The 13945-nt window shown below is 41.9% G+C and overlaps 1 pseudogene; it reads right to left on the bottom strand.

The window, feature by feature from the left end:
- Positions 1–4374: 4374 nt before the first annotated feature.
- LOC134912934 (5S ribosomal RNA) lies at positions 4375–4493 on the bottom strand (annotated as a pseudogene).
- Between the last annotated feature and the right edge of the window lie 9452 nt (positions 4494–13945).

The following is a 13945-nucleotide window of genomic DNA, read 5'->3' as shown; positions in this document are numbered from 1 at the left end:
ATAGCAGGTTTAAATGAACATATAATCGTTTATTTCTGCCATGCGTTCCACCTGTCGCGTGGTGGAACGCATGCACTTCCGTCCAATAGTTATACCTCCCAATTTTGATAAGTATATTAAGCCCAGGAGGGACATAAGAATTATTATTAAGCCCAGAGAGGATATATCCGATCCGGGATCACTATAGATCCCGGTCGGAATAAGAAACTAAGAGTCCGTGACCGCGGACCCGTGCGTTCCATCCATATTATGGGTGGAACGCAACGCGTCACTTCCGCGAGATGGACCCGTGACGCTTGACCGGCGGCTGGTGGAGGCGATACCAGGGGATATTTCTTATCAAACCAAGTGGTATTTTAAGCCCACTCAGATGAATTCTGAGGTATTAAGCCTCACTGTGATACTTGCTGTTTTAATATACTTTTGTGAATAAACGATATTGCACTATGAAGCGCTCCTCTAATTTTCCTTTGTAGATATATATATATGTATATATAAAACTCTGTACAATGCGATTCATCTACATTTGTACTGTAACAGTATGTCATATTGTCGTAATGCAGATCGTGCAATTTGTACGCAGGCACAATATATCATTACATTTTATTGCCACTTTGCAAGATCTGCACAACTCCTCCTCTTTACCTGTGCAAACTGTTGCCTTGCTGCAATTACATTGTTATATGCATACCTATTTGTCCTGGTTGAAATAAATGGTCCAAAGCAGTATATGTGGTGCTCTTTGCCCCTTTGTTATGTAGAAATAAATAGCCTCTAATTTGGACATGTGGCTGATTTCCCAGCTCCTGGGCTAGTTTATCTATTCCATCTGCACATTTTGTTATATTCAGCTAAGATTCCTTCTGAAAACTGATCTAAACAAGCAGTGTCTCTACATCTTCTTTGCATCAATATCCCTGCTACTTAAAGTCACATCACAGATGCATTATTGATTAACTAGCTATAAAATATAGGCACCATTTATTTAGACTTATTTAGCAGGAAATGCACCATACAACAAATATGTATAGTAAACATGTGAAATAATAATTTAATTTATATATCCTTTTTACCAAAAGGTCCCGAGACAATAAGACAATTCAATTCCATTTTAAATTTACAAGAATCTGGTGGCAGAGCATATATCACAGCCACAAGTGTTTACTAATATCTTAGAATGTATTCTACAAACTCATTGTGATGACAACAAAAGGTGCAGATTTAAACAATCTACATTAAGCTATGTAAGTTATGTTACAACATAGTAAATATATAATTTTTTTTTTAAAACATCCCAAAATACAATCTTATTGAAATAAGCATAATGCACATATTGTTTTCAGAATAGACTCAGCATAGGTGGTAACGTTGGTTATACACACATGACACAATCTTTGCCATTCTGCCTTGACAGAGAAAAGCATGAGATCCATATGAGTCACAATTTTAGGTTTTGGTTTTAATTTCATCATCGTGTTTTGATTTCAGTTTTGCAAAACCACCCTCAAGTATTTTGGTTCGGAATTCAGATTTAAAATTAAAATTGTGGGTTCTGGATTTCTTGAAAATGGATAAAAACAGCTAAAGTCATGTAATTTTTCAATCCAAACCCCTAAATTTCAAATAAAATAAAATTCAGAACCACGGGAAGATCTGAACCAGGACTCATTTTGGTTCAAATCCGCAAAATTTGGGTGGGTTTGGTTTCCTAAAGAACTAAATCACTCATCTCTACTCTTGTTCTTAAATCTCTAGATTTCAGACTTGTGTGCAACTTTAGTGAATATTCTATAACAACAGCATAATTAGGATAGAGTTTACATATATAGTTTTGAAGGTAGTGCCAGAATCAGCTAGAGGCCCATTTGAGCAGAACAGGCACTCAGTGGCACCACCCCATAATGGGCACGGCTGAGACCCACACCCACCGTCATGCTGTATCCACCAGATAAGAGTACATATTACCTTGTCAGCACTGGACACTTTCAGGTGGCCCAGACATGGCCCAGGCATGGCCCTACTGATGACAGTGTTGTGGCATGATGTCACAGGTCACCATGCTGCACTCAAGTCATTAGTGAATCACTGATGCTGCAACAGCAGGACAGGCTGCAGTGAAGTCTGGGTAGTCGGGCTACTCGGTGCTGACTGGTTGAGCAGCAGCTAACCAGCAGGTAATGAATTGGAGGTGCCTCAGTGCTTTTTTCATCTGGGTGCCAATGTGTTTTTTTCAAGTGAAAACAAATGTGTGTGTGTTTTAAACAGTTTGGGCCAATGTGTGTATTAGAAAATGAAATGTCCATTTAGTAGTAGTTGGTGAAAGAATGTGGCTCAGTCAGGATAGGTAATAAGAGAGCAGAGAGGAATTTATACCATTTATGCAGGGTAATGGAGGAGGTGGTGTCTACCCCACTGATTTGGATTAATAGAGTAGTCTCTGCAGTTTTGACATATGGGGGTAGATGCATTTTCAGTTGTTTCATGTTTGGTAACTGCATGGCCCTGCTTCGCCCATTATTGAGACAAAGCAGAGCCAATTACTGTTGATATGCATGATAAAGCCTTTTGCTGAAGAAGGAGAATGTTATTTAATCTCTCTGTTGAATCGCACCCTCCCTCTTTCGCTATCTGACCGGTACTTGCAGTGAATCTCTCAGCGGCACCTGCTGCTTTAATGGAAAAAAAACTACTTTTTTTTTGTAAGCACAGTCCCTGGCTGCATATTCTGACAGCCAGGGACAGTGCTGTGGTTTGGCAATGAAAGACACTGAACCATTCATACATTTACTTGCACATCTGCACACTATCTTGACTACAAGAGCACTGATAATGACAAGGACACCTGTCATTTTGCACATTGCACCACATTAATACAATAGGAGATGCAGTAACTGTAGCATATAACATATGCACTTATCTCTAAATCCCATAATACTGGATCATACATCTACCCCATGGTCCTAGATGTTGACAGTTGGTTTCAGTTGATCCAGTAGCCATACAGTGTTGACAAAATCTATATTGGTGGATGTACAGTAAGTTGGAATAGCAGCCAAACAGATATGATAAAAGCATTGACAGTTGAGGTCTGTGATCCAGCAGCTGCAAAGAGATTGTTTAATAGTTGCTTAAAACAGCCTTGTTTTTCATGTGGTGTATCCACAAATAATAAATTCTTAATATTTCTAAGAAAAAAATTGTCATGCCATTGTAATATAGCCTATAATCCAAAATAACTGACAGACTAAAATGCAATGAAAAAACCCACAAAAAAAGCAAAGTATTCTACTTTAGGGGGTAATTCCAAGTTGATCGCAGCAGGAAATTTTTTTGTAGTTGGGCAAAACCATGTGCACTGCAGGGGAGGCAGATATAACATGTGCAGAGAGAGTTAGATTTGGGTGGGTTATATTGTTTCTGTGCAGGGTAAATACTGGCTGCTTTATTTTTACACTGCAATTTACATTGCAGATTGAACACACCCCACCCAAATCTAACTCTCTCTGCACATGTTATATCTGCCTCCCCTGCAGTGCACATGGTATTGCCCAACTGCTAAAAAAATTTCCTGCTGCGATCAACTTGGAATTACCCCCTTAAATATGCCTTTTGAAAAATTCTTTTGACAGCAGAAGTAGCTCTTATTTTACAATGCCACTGTATTTTGTTATTGCATATATGTAAGTAAGAGCTAGATCACTGTAAATGAAGACAAATAATTTTATTACACTTAGTAAGCTGAACCAAAGTGCGTACAAAATTGATTTAAATGGCTCAATAAGTGTTCCTTCCGAGCCAACTAACTCATCCAAAGAGATATGCACAGACAAGATAAAGAAATAATTAAATTGTAAACATACTGCACATTTAATGAGTTTGAAAAAAAGAAAACCCTTAAGAATATTGTACAAAGCTATTGTTGGCTTTAAAAAATAAAGTTAATAAGAAACAATGTGGTGTTTTCTATGCAACAAAATTGCTTTGTATTAGGTAAAATGTGAAAATTAGGACTTCCAATAGATTACACAGTACTCAAGTAATTTACATGAGCTTGTACATTTAGTGGTAACGTATTATTTATTAAATATTAGCGCTTTTAAGGTTGTTTGCTGCATATTTAAATCTAGCTAGATAAATTTGCAACTATACACTTAAATAATGAATATTCAGATGTATACTGGTATTCTATTATTCCTGAGGGTTGGAATACTTTTGGATTTTTGATAGGTCAATTGAAATAGATGTATGTTTTAGACATAGCAATGCATGCTAAAGTGAAAATATTCAAATTACTCAAATTGCATAGATGCAGAATAAGAAAATTATTTTTTTCGCAAAATAGTTTTTTTCTCTACAAGGGGGGCTAAATAAATGATTCTACTAAACTCAGCATTCCCTGGTGGTCCCCCATCCAGGTACTGACCAAGCCCACCACTGTTTAGCTTCCAAGATTGGACGGTATTGGACATCTTCAGTGTGGCATGATAGTAGATTGTTTGGATGCATCAGCTCCCTGGATCACTAATGAGAGATCACTATTGGGAAATAATGGATAAGATAAAGTGGGAAAATAGCATTAAGGTGGATCTGCTGCCAACGTTAGGTGGTACTGCAACTAGCTCTTTTCTTATTCATGGACTCTCACCAATGATCCGGAGTATTTATACGGGCGATCAAAACACTCCAATTCCATCTCCACCTAACGTTGGCAGCAAATCCACCTTTATGTTATTTTCCCACTTTATCTTATCCATTAATTTCCCTGAAAGATCCACAGGACCAGAGTATATGGAAGAGTGACCCTTCCCTTCCCTACATTCACACCAATTGAACCACTTCATATGTTGAGAGTATGCAGATGATGTGTATTTGCAGTTTGCTGTATCTAAAATGTAATGTTTCTGAACTTTGTTTTCTATGGCTTTCAAATTTGTGACATTAGTGGATCTCCACATCTGGGCGATGGCTGCTTTTGCAGCTACCAAAATATGTCCCATAATGTATTTATCCCCTAGAGATATATTCCCAGGGTAGAAATGTAGTAGATCTACTAATGGCTCAGCCCTTACTGTAACCCCAGTGACCTTACCAATCAAAGTAAATATTTCTGTCCAAAGCAACTTGAGAAGAGGTTATGACCAGAATATATGTAATACTGTATATCTCCAACCTGTCCAAAGCTTCTTCAACAATATTTGCATACAGACGGACAAAAATATGTAGTGTGTCTGGCATGAGATAAGCTCTATGTAGAAGTTTAAAGAACATCTCCAAATGACCAGTACATCTAGATAATTTAAAACGGGTTCAGTATGATTTGACGATGTATGGGATGCCGGTTGTCATTATACCGACAGCAGCATCCTATCCATCAGAATCCCGACAGCCCCTAATCCTCCCTTGTGGGTGCCTAACCCTAACCCTCCCCAGTGGTGCCTTACCCTCCCCTCTTGGTGCCTAACCTTAACCCTCTATTCCCTGCTGCCTAAACTTAACCATCCCCACTAGGTGCCTAACCCTAACCATCCCTGCTAAATTGCTAACCCTAACCCTCCCTCCCTGGTACCTAACCCATGTCTTCCTATCCCTAAAACCCTAACTCTAACCACCCTTCTAATGGCTGAACCTAACTTCCCCAGTGGCGTGTCATGATCGCGCCACGCTGAAAAAAGGATTAGGATTCAAGGCGTCGGTATTTAGACACCAGGATCCCTTGTCATGTCTGTATTTTGATGCTGGTGTTCCTGCTGTGGATAGTATTCCAGCATCGGTTTTCGCATGCCAGGATCCCATACGTTGGAATCCTGACTGCATCCTTTTAAAACATGTATGGAAGACCATCTGCCAGGCCTCCTCAGTCAGGGACCTTGAAAGATCTCATTCCCATTTAATTTGACAGGCCTACTTGCCTTTTTTTTTAAGTTAGAGTTTTTATTGAAAATGATCAACAACCAACATGTTGTAATACACACATTCAGATACAGGTTAAGACAATGAACTTGAAATAGAAAATTTGATTATATAGCACTATAGAGTTATGATACAAAGAAATATTCAATTATTAGAATAAAGAAATACATAATCCTGTGAGAATGTAAATTAATAAAGGACAGCAGCATACAACCTGTGTAAATATAGGCAAGTGGGTGATCAATCTCTTTTTGTTTTCAATTATAGTTTATGATCCATACCAAAACAGAGACAGAAACCGATAAAAATAAAAAGTAAAAGGGAAGAGAAAGGAAAAGTGTAAGGATAGGAAGAGGGAGATAAGAAAGTCAAAGATGAGTAAACAAGAGATTGGTTGCGAGCCTGAACAGGGTTATCAGCAGAGTCCGGGTAAGGATAAAGAGCGTGCAAAGTACCACGTGGACCAAATGTTATGGAACTGGGCCACCGTATTATTCCGTAAACTAGTAATATATTCCATATTAGCGATATAGTTAATCTTAGCCACAAGTGATAACATGGAGGGTGCTGTTTGATCCTTCCAGTGTTTAGCAATCATAGATTTAGCCGCCATGCAAATTTGCATAACAAGCTTATCTTGAGTTTTGGGTAGTGTTGGTATGAGGGCATGAAGTAAAGCAGTTGCCGGAGAGAGGACAATGCTATGCCCGCAAGATTGAGCGATGAGTGCCCCAACTGTATTCCAGAAGGGGCGAATAGAGAGACAGGTCCACCATATGTGAAAAAAGGTACCCTCCTCTCCGCAAAGTCTCCAGCATTGATTCGAGGAAAATAGAGTGAAGTCTGGAGGGTACTAGATGCCAACGTGTATAGACTTTATAACATGTCTCCCTAAGCGCCACACTAAGGGAAGTCCTAGCAGTGCGCAATCTAATTTTGTCCCATTGATCGTCCTCTAAAGGAAGAGTGAGGTCTGATTCCCAGGCTAATTCATAGGGTTCGCGAGAAGGAGGATCTGGAGCTAAAATAGAGTTGTAGATTGTTGAAATGTTCCCCTTTTTGCCAATTGAAAGTAGACACATATATTTAAAGGAGGTGGGCGGTCTCAAAAGAGTAGTTTTAAGTTGTGAGTTAAAAAAGCTAAGAATTTGGATATAATGGTAATGGCACGAGGTTGGAACATCAAGGCGTTCTTGAAGATCTCCAAAGGAGGTCAGCGCAGAGCGGCCTTTAACATGGATAAATCTCGTTATACCCCGAGATTGCCATGGGTCTGCCATGCGGTGTTCGCAGCCTGGGGGAAAGGCAGGGTGACACAAGATAGGTGTCAGAGGTGAGGGGTATGAAGAGAGATCATGGGTGGTGCGGAGTTTGTCCCACAACCTGAGGGTGAATTTGATTGTGGGGATTGAATAAGCCGAGGCTGGTCTGCATAATTTGGGGAGCCACAGAAGGGAGTCCGGGGGAATACCCTGAAATTTAGAGTTCTCAATATCAACCCATTTCCTGAGCCCTCGGGGAGAATGCCAGGACACTGTGTGGTTAAGTTGGCAGGCGTTAAAATAAACTTGTAGATTAGGGTAACCCAAACCACCCAACGTTGCATTCTTGGTCAGTATGGTGCGCCTTAAATGAGATTTACGATTAACCCAAAGGAATTTGTGGCACATTTTTTACAAGGAGGTCAATGTCACTCGGGACACTAGTATCGGGATAGTTTGGAACAGATATAGAATGCGAGGGAGGAAGTTCATTTTGAGAGCATCAATCTGTCCAATCCATGAAATGTATAACCGATCCCAGTTATCTAAATCTTGCATGAGTGTCTTAATTCTAGGAACATAATTAGCCTGATAGAGGTTTGAATAGGATTTGGTAATATAAATGCCAAGGTATTTGATAGCCGAGGGTCTCCAAAGAAAGGGAGAAGTAGAGGTCAGTTTCGAATTAGTATATGATGAAACATTAAATGCGAGGGCCTCTGATTTGGTATGATTTACTTTATAACCAGGTAGGGAACCATATAAAAGTAGTTCTTTTCGTAAGTTAGGGATAAATATCAAAGGGTTAGAGAGAGTCAGGAGCACATCATCTGCAAACAAAGATATTTTATATGAATCATGACCCCCCAATGTAACACCCCCAATGTCATTATTGAGTTGTATACGGGCTGCAAGAGGTTCAATACACAAGGTAAAAAGTAGGGGTGAGAGAGGGCAGCCTTGACGAGTGCATTTCTTAAATTAAACCGGGGTGAGTTTAATCCATTAGTCAAGACCATGGATGAGGGGTTAGAATAGAGGGCTGCAACAGCAGTGACAAAGTGACCATGGAGGCCAAAGGCGGATAATGTAGAAAACAAAAAGGGCCAGGAGATGCGATCAAATGCCTTTTCGGCATCAAGCGCCAAAGCAATCACTGGTGTTTTAGATGAGTTTATATGGTGAATCAGGTTAACAATACGTCTGGTGTTGTCTGAGGCCTGGCGACCTGGGATAAATCCTACTTGATCAGGGTCTATCGGTGATGCCAGCACAGTATTCAGGCGAGACGCTAAGACCTTAGCAAAAAGCTTGAGATCAGTATTTATTAAAGAGATGTATCTATAATTTGAGCAATATAAGGGGTCTTTTCCGGGTTTTGGAATAACAATAATGCGGGAGGTCTTGGAATCAGTGTGAAAAGGGGTGCCCTGCAATATCTTATTAAACAGAAAGACCGGGGGGGAAATTTACTAAGCTCCCGATTTTGACCGAGGTGCCGTTTTTTCATCAAAGTGTCATCTCGGTAATTTACTAAACACTAATCACGGCAGAGATGAGGGCATTCGTAATTTTTTGCAAGTCCAAGTAAAAAATTACGAATGAATATACCATCGGTCAAAACGCGGCTGTTTAAGTATGAATCTCGGTCATTTACTAAGAAGTGCAAAGCAAAAAACAAACAAACACTGCCGTGAAAAATTACAACTCGTAAAAAAGTGCTAAAAAAAACCAGACCTACTTTTTTTTTCCGTGATTGGATAGGCATGCAGGGATCCATGAGATCCGTGCATGTATATCAGTGGGAAGGGGTGTGAAAGTTGTTATTTTATTAAAAAAAATTGCGTGGGGTCCCCCCTCCTAAGCATAACCAGCCTCGGGCTCTTTGAGCCGATCCTGGTTGCAGAAATATGGGGAAAAAAATGACAGGGGTTCCCCCATATTTAAGCAACCAGCATCGGGCTCTGCGCCTGGTCCTGGTCCCAAAAATACGGGGGACAAAAAGAGTAGGGGTCCCCCGTATTTTTAAAACCAGCACCGGGCTCCACTAGCTGGACAGATAATGCCACAGCCGGGGGTCACTTTTATATAGTGCCCTGCGGCCGTGGCATCAAAAATCCAACTAGTCACTCCTGGCCGGGGTACCCTGGGGGAGTGGGGACCCCTTCAATCAAGGGGTCCCCCCCCCAGCCACCCAAGGGCCAGGGGTGAAGCCCGAGGCTGTCCCCCCCATCCAATGGGCTGCGGATGGGGAGGCTGATAGCCTTTGTTGTAAAAGAAAAGATATTGTTTTTAGTAGCAGTACTACAAGGCCCAGCAAGCCTCCCCCGCATGCTGGTACTTGGAGAACCACAAGTACCAGCATGCGACGGAAAAACGGGCCCGCTGGTACCTGTAGTACTACTACTAAAAAAATACCCAAAAAAAGACAAGACACACACACCGTGAAAGTATAATTTTATTACATACATACACACATACATACATACTTACCTTAAGTTCCCACGCAGGTCGGTCCTCTTCTCCAGTAGAATCCAAGGGGTACCTGTTGAAGAAATTATACTCACGAGATCCAGGGGTCCAGGCTCCTCGGGAAATCCAGGGGTAATCCACGTACTTGCATAAAATAAGAAAACGGAAAGCCGAGCCACGAACTGAAAGGGGCCCCATGTTTTCACATGGGACTCCTTTCCACGAATGCAAGAAACCCACTCTGACTGATGTCTAAGTGGGTTTCTTCAGCCAATCAGGGAGTGCCACGTTGTAGCACTCTCCTGATCGGCTGTGTGCTCCTGTACTGAGTGGCAGGCGGCACACGGCAGTGTTACAATGTAGCGCCTATGCGCTACATTGTAACCAATGCTGGGAACTTTCTGCTCAGCGGTGATGTCACTTTAGGTCAACCGCAGGGCAGAAAGTTCCCAGCATTGGTTACAATGTAGCGCATAGGCGCTACATTGTAACACTGCCGTGTGCTGCCTGTCAGTGAGGACAGGAGCACACAGCCGATCAGGAGAGTGCTACAACGTGGCACTCCCTGATTGGCTGAAGAAACCCACTTAGACATCAGTCAGAGTGGGTTTCTGGCATTCGTGGAAAGGAGTCCCATGTGAAAACATGGGGCCCCTTTCAGTTCGTGGCTCGGCTTTCCGTTTTCTTATTTTATGCAAGTACGTGGATTACCCCTGGATTTCCCGAGGAGGCTGGACCCCTGGATCTCGTGAGTATAATTTCTTCAACAGGTACCCCTTGGATTCTACTGGAGAAGAGGACCGACCTGCGTGGGAACTTAAGGTAAGTATGTATGTATGTGTGTATGTATGTAATAAAATTATACTTTCACGGTGTGTGTGTCTTGTCTTTTTTTGGGTATTTTTTTAGTAGTAGTACTACAGGTACCAGCGGGCCCATTTTTCCGTCGCATGCTGGTACTTGTGGTTCTCCAAGTACCAGCATGCGGGGGAGGCTTGCTGGGCCTTGTAGTACTGCTACTAAAAACAATATCTTTTCTTTTACAACAAAGGCTATCAGCCTCCCCATCCGCAGCCCATTGGATGGGGGGGGACAGCCTCGGGCTTCACCCCTGGCCCTTGGGTGGCTGGGGGGGGGGTCCCCTTGATTGAAGGGGTCCCCACTCCCCCAGGGTACCCCGGCCAGGAGTGACTAGTTGGATTTTTGATGCCACGGCCGCAGGGCACTATATAAAAGTGACCCCCGGCTGTGGCATTACCTGTCCAGCTAGTGGAGCCCGGTGCTGGTTTTAAAAATACGGGGGACCCCTACTCTTTTTGTCCCCCGTATTTTTGGGACCAGGACCAGGCGCAGAGCCCGATGCTGGTTGCTTAAATATGGGGGAACCCCTGTCATTTTTTCCCACATATTTTTGCAACCAGGATCGGCTCAAAGAGCCCGAGGCTGGTTATGCTTAGGAGGGGGGACCCCACGCATTTTTTTTTATTATTTTACAGTGTTTAATTAAAAAAAAAAAAAAATAAACCCCAGCACGGATCACACAGATCCGGCCGAGATTGATTGTAAAAAAAGTCGTCAGTGTTTTGCTAATCACTGCCGTAAAAATAGAAAAAAAACCACGAATGACATCGACATCGGAACAAAAGAAAAACCCGAATACGACAGCTTAGTAAATTAGTCGTAATCAATTCAAAAAGTTGCCGTTTTACACTTTCGATGTCATTCGTGATTGAACTTTGACCTGAATCTGGAAAATACGAATCTTAGTAAATTTACCCCCATGTGTGGGATAAGTTGAGGAGCAAACGTTTTATAATATACCATCGGATAGCCATCCGGGCCAGGGGCCTTAGATTGTTTCTGAGTTTTTAGTGCCGCTTTGATTTCTTCGGCAGAAATATCAGCATTGAGAGCAGAGTTAGCTGCATCGTCCAACCGAGGAAGAGCGCAAGAGTCAATATATTGTTGGACCTGACTGGCATGTGCCGAGGGATCGGTCGGTGGGTCAAAGTTGTAGAGTGCCCTATTGTAATCAGAAAAGACACCGTTAATTTTTTTAGGGTCATAGGTAATGCTGCCCGAAGGTTCCGTAATAGTGTGAATGGCTTGGTTAGTGTACTTTGCACGTAACCTATTAGCTATTAGAGTATGAGCCTTGTTGCTTTTGTTGTAAAATGATTGATTAGCCCATCAAAGTGAGCGTTCAATCTTTTCAGCCAAAAGAGATTGGAGGTCATCACGGGCCTTAGAAAGTTCAACTAGTATTTTCTTAGATTGTGTGCGTTTTTGTTCCCGAACTAGTTTTGCAATGGTGTCGGTTAATAAAACAATGCGATTTTCCTGGTTTCCCTTACGGTGGGACGCATATTGAATAATAGACCCAAGCCTTATGGGCTTCCCATATAGTGGCTATACTACAGTCACCTTGCACATTGAGATCAAAGTATTCCTGAAGTTTAGTTTTAATTAAGTCTTGAAACTGAGGAATCTTTAGTAGGGTTTTGTTAAGTCTCCATGATGGTCTACCATCAAGAATATCAAATATGTCAAAAGACGCAACTAAAGCCGAATGGTCAGTCCAAGTGAGTGGGATCATAGAGGAAACACGTTTGGGAGAGAGGCGCACAACTAAAAAACATGTCAATGCGAGAATACACATCATGCGGGTTGGAATAAAAAGTTTATAGTGGTCGGATTAAGAAATCACCAGACATCAAATAGACCAGCCTCGGCCATGCCTCTGTGTAATGCAGAAGAATTTGGGGTTCGGCCATTGCGTAAGGGACTGGACTTATCCATATATGTAAGGGCCATATTGAAGTCCCCATCAACAAGTGTCTTACCCCGTCTATATGAATAGAGGTAATGGAAGAACTTGCGAAAAAATTTAGTTTGGGCTGTATTTGGAGAGTAAAGATTAGCCAGTTTAACCTCCTCGTGTCCAATTTTTCCCTCTTACCATTATATAGCGACCCTCCTTGTCGCATTTACAGTCTAAGAACTGGAAAGGAATGGACCCTCTGATTAAGATAGCTACACCATTCCATTTCGTTGCATTATTGGAGTACCAGGCCATGGGAAATAGTTTAGATGTCAGTGAGGGATGGGAGGCCGATTTCAAGGGTGTCTCCTGTAGAAAAATTATGTCACCCTTTAAAGTTTTAAGAAACCTGTGGAGGTGGGAGCGTTTCTGGTGGGTATTAAGACCCTTAACATTAACGGGCAAACACGTTAGTGGCATGGTTAATGAGAGAAAGGGGGTAACCCGCAGAAACCAAAGGGCCCCGGACTCTGCTAAAATTAGAGAAAAAAGAGAATAAAACAAAATAGAAATATATAATCCTATACACAAACAACAATATAGGTTATATAAATATATATAGCTACAGGTACAGGTACAGGTATATCAACGTACACATGAACTGCAACAATAACACAAAAGAGAACACAAAAAAAGAAGATAAAATAAGTAGACAAAGTACCCGAAAGGCAGGATATTCGACAACAGGGAAGTGCAGGGAAGTCAGGCCGCTTGCTGGTACACGGCGCCCGGACCTCACAGGAGCCCGGTCAAAAGTACCCTAACTTTAGGTCCCGGCTTCAATATGGGAGGGAGGCCGCAACCCGCAAGTACAGGATTATCCTATACTCCGACTCCGCAGCTCCCCGCCAGCATATACAGAGCAGCGAGGGTGTTTGAAGCATGCTCTGGGGATAAATTAGATGGGGTTAATCTGGTAGTAAGGGGATTATTAGAGTGAAAGTATGCAGGAGCTCTCCTGGGACACGTCCTGTCAATTAGGCTACAAGCCACTCCCTACCTAAATTGCCTTTTTTAACTATAGTTTCTTGAAAGCGGTGCCACCATGATATACAACTTTTATGGCAAAATACCATAGTCTGCCTGAAGGTGTGAGAACAAAACCAGCCCATCCTCTGATAAAATATCCCCCACTGTGGTGAGTTCGCAACTAATCCAGGAAGCCAACTGCAGGTTCAGAATCAAATTGGCAAAACCAGCTAAAGAAAGAGATAGTAATGAGATGTCATCTGAATGAAGCACAAACCTCCACCAGGCTAACTGTACATTTAACCACTCTAGAGGAGCACAGCTGTGGAAGGCTATTTATAACAGGATGCCATAAGAGATTGGGTAGGTCAAAAGGCTGCATTTACTCTTTCTCCACTACCACCCATGTTTTAGTGGAGATTTTATTAAACCAGTCTCTGGCTTGATTTAATAAGCATGCTACTTCATACTTCTCCAAGTCCACAAAAACAACTCCACCTTCCAGTTTAGG

The sequence above is a fragment of the Pseudophryne corroboree genome, chromosome 4 (genome assembly GCF_028390025.1).
Source record: "Pseudophryne corroboree isolate aPseCor3 chromosome 4, aPseCor3.hap2, whole genome shotgun sequence".
NCBI lineage: Eukaryota > Metazoa > Chordata > Amphibia > Anura > Myobatrachidae > Pseudophryne > Pseudophryne corroboree.
Note: the sequence above shows the minus strand (reverse complement) of the source record. Positions and strands in the feature narration are given on the sequence as shown.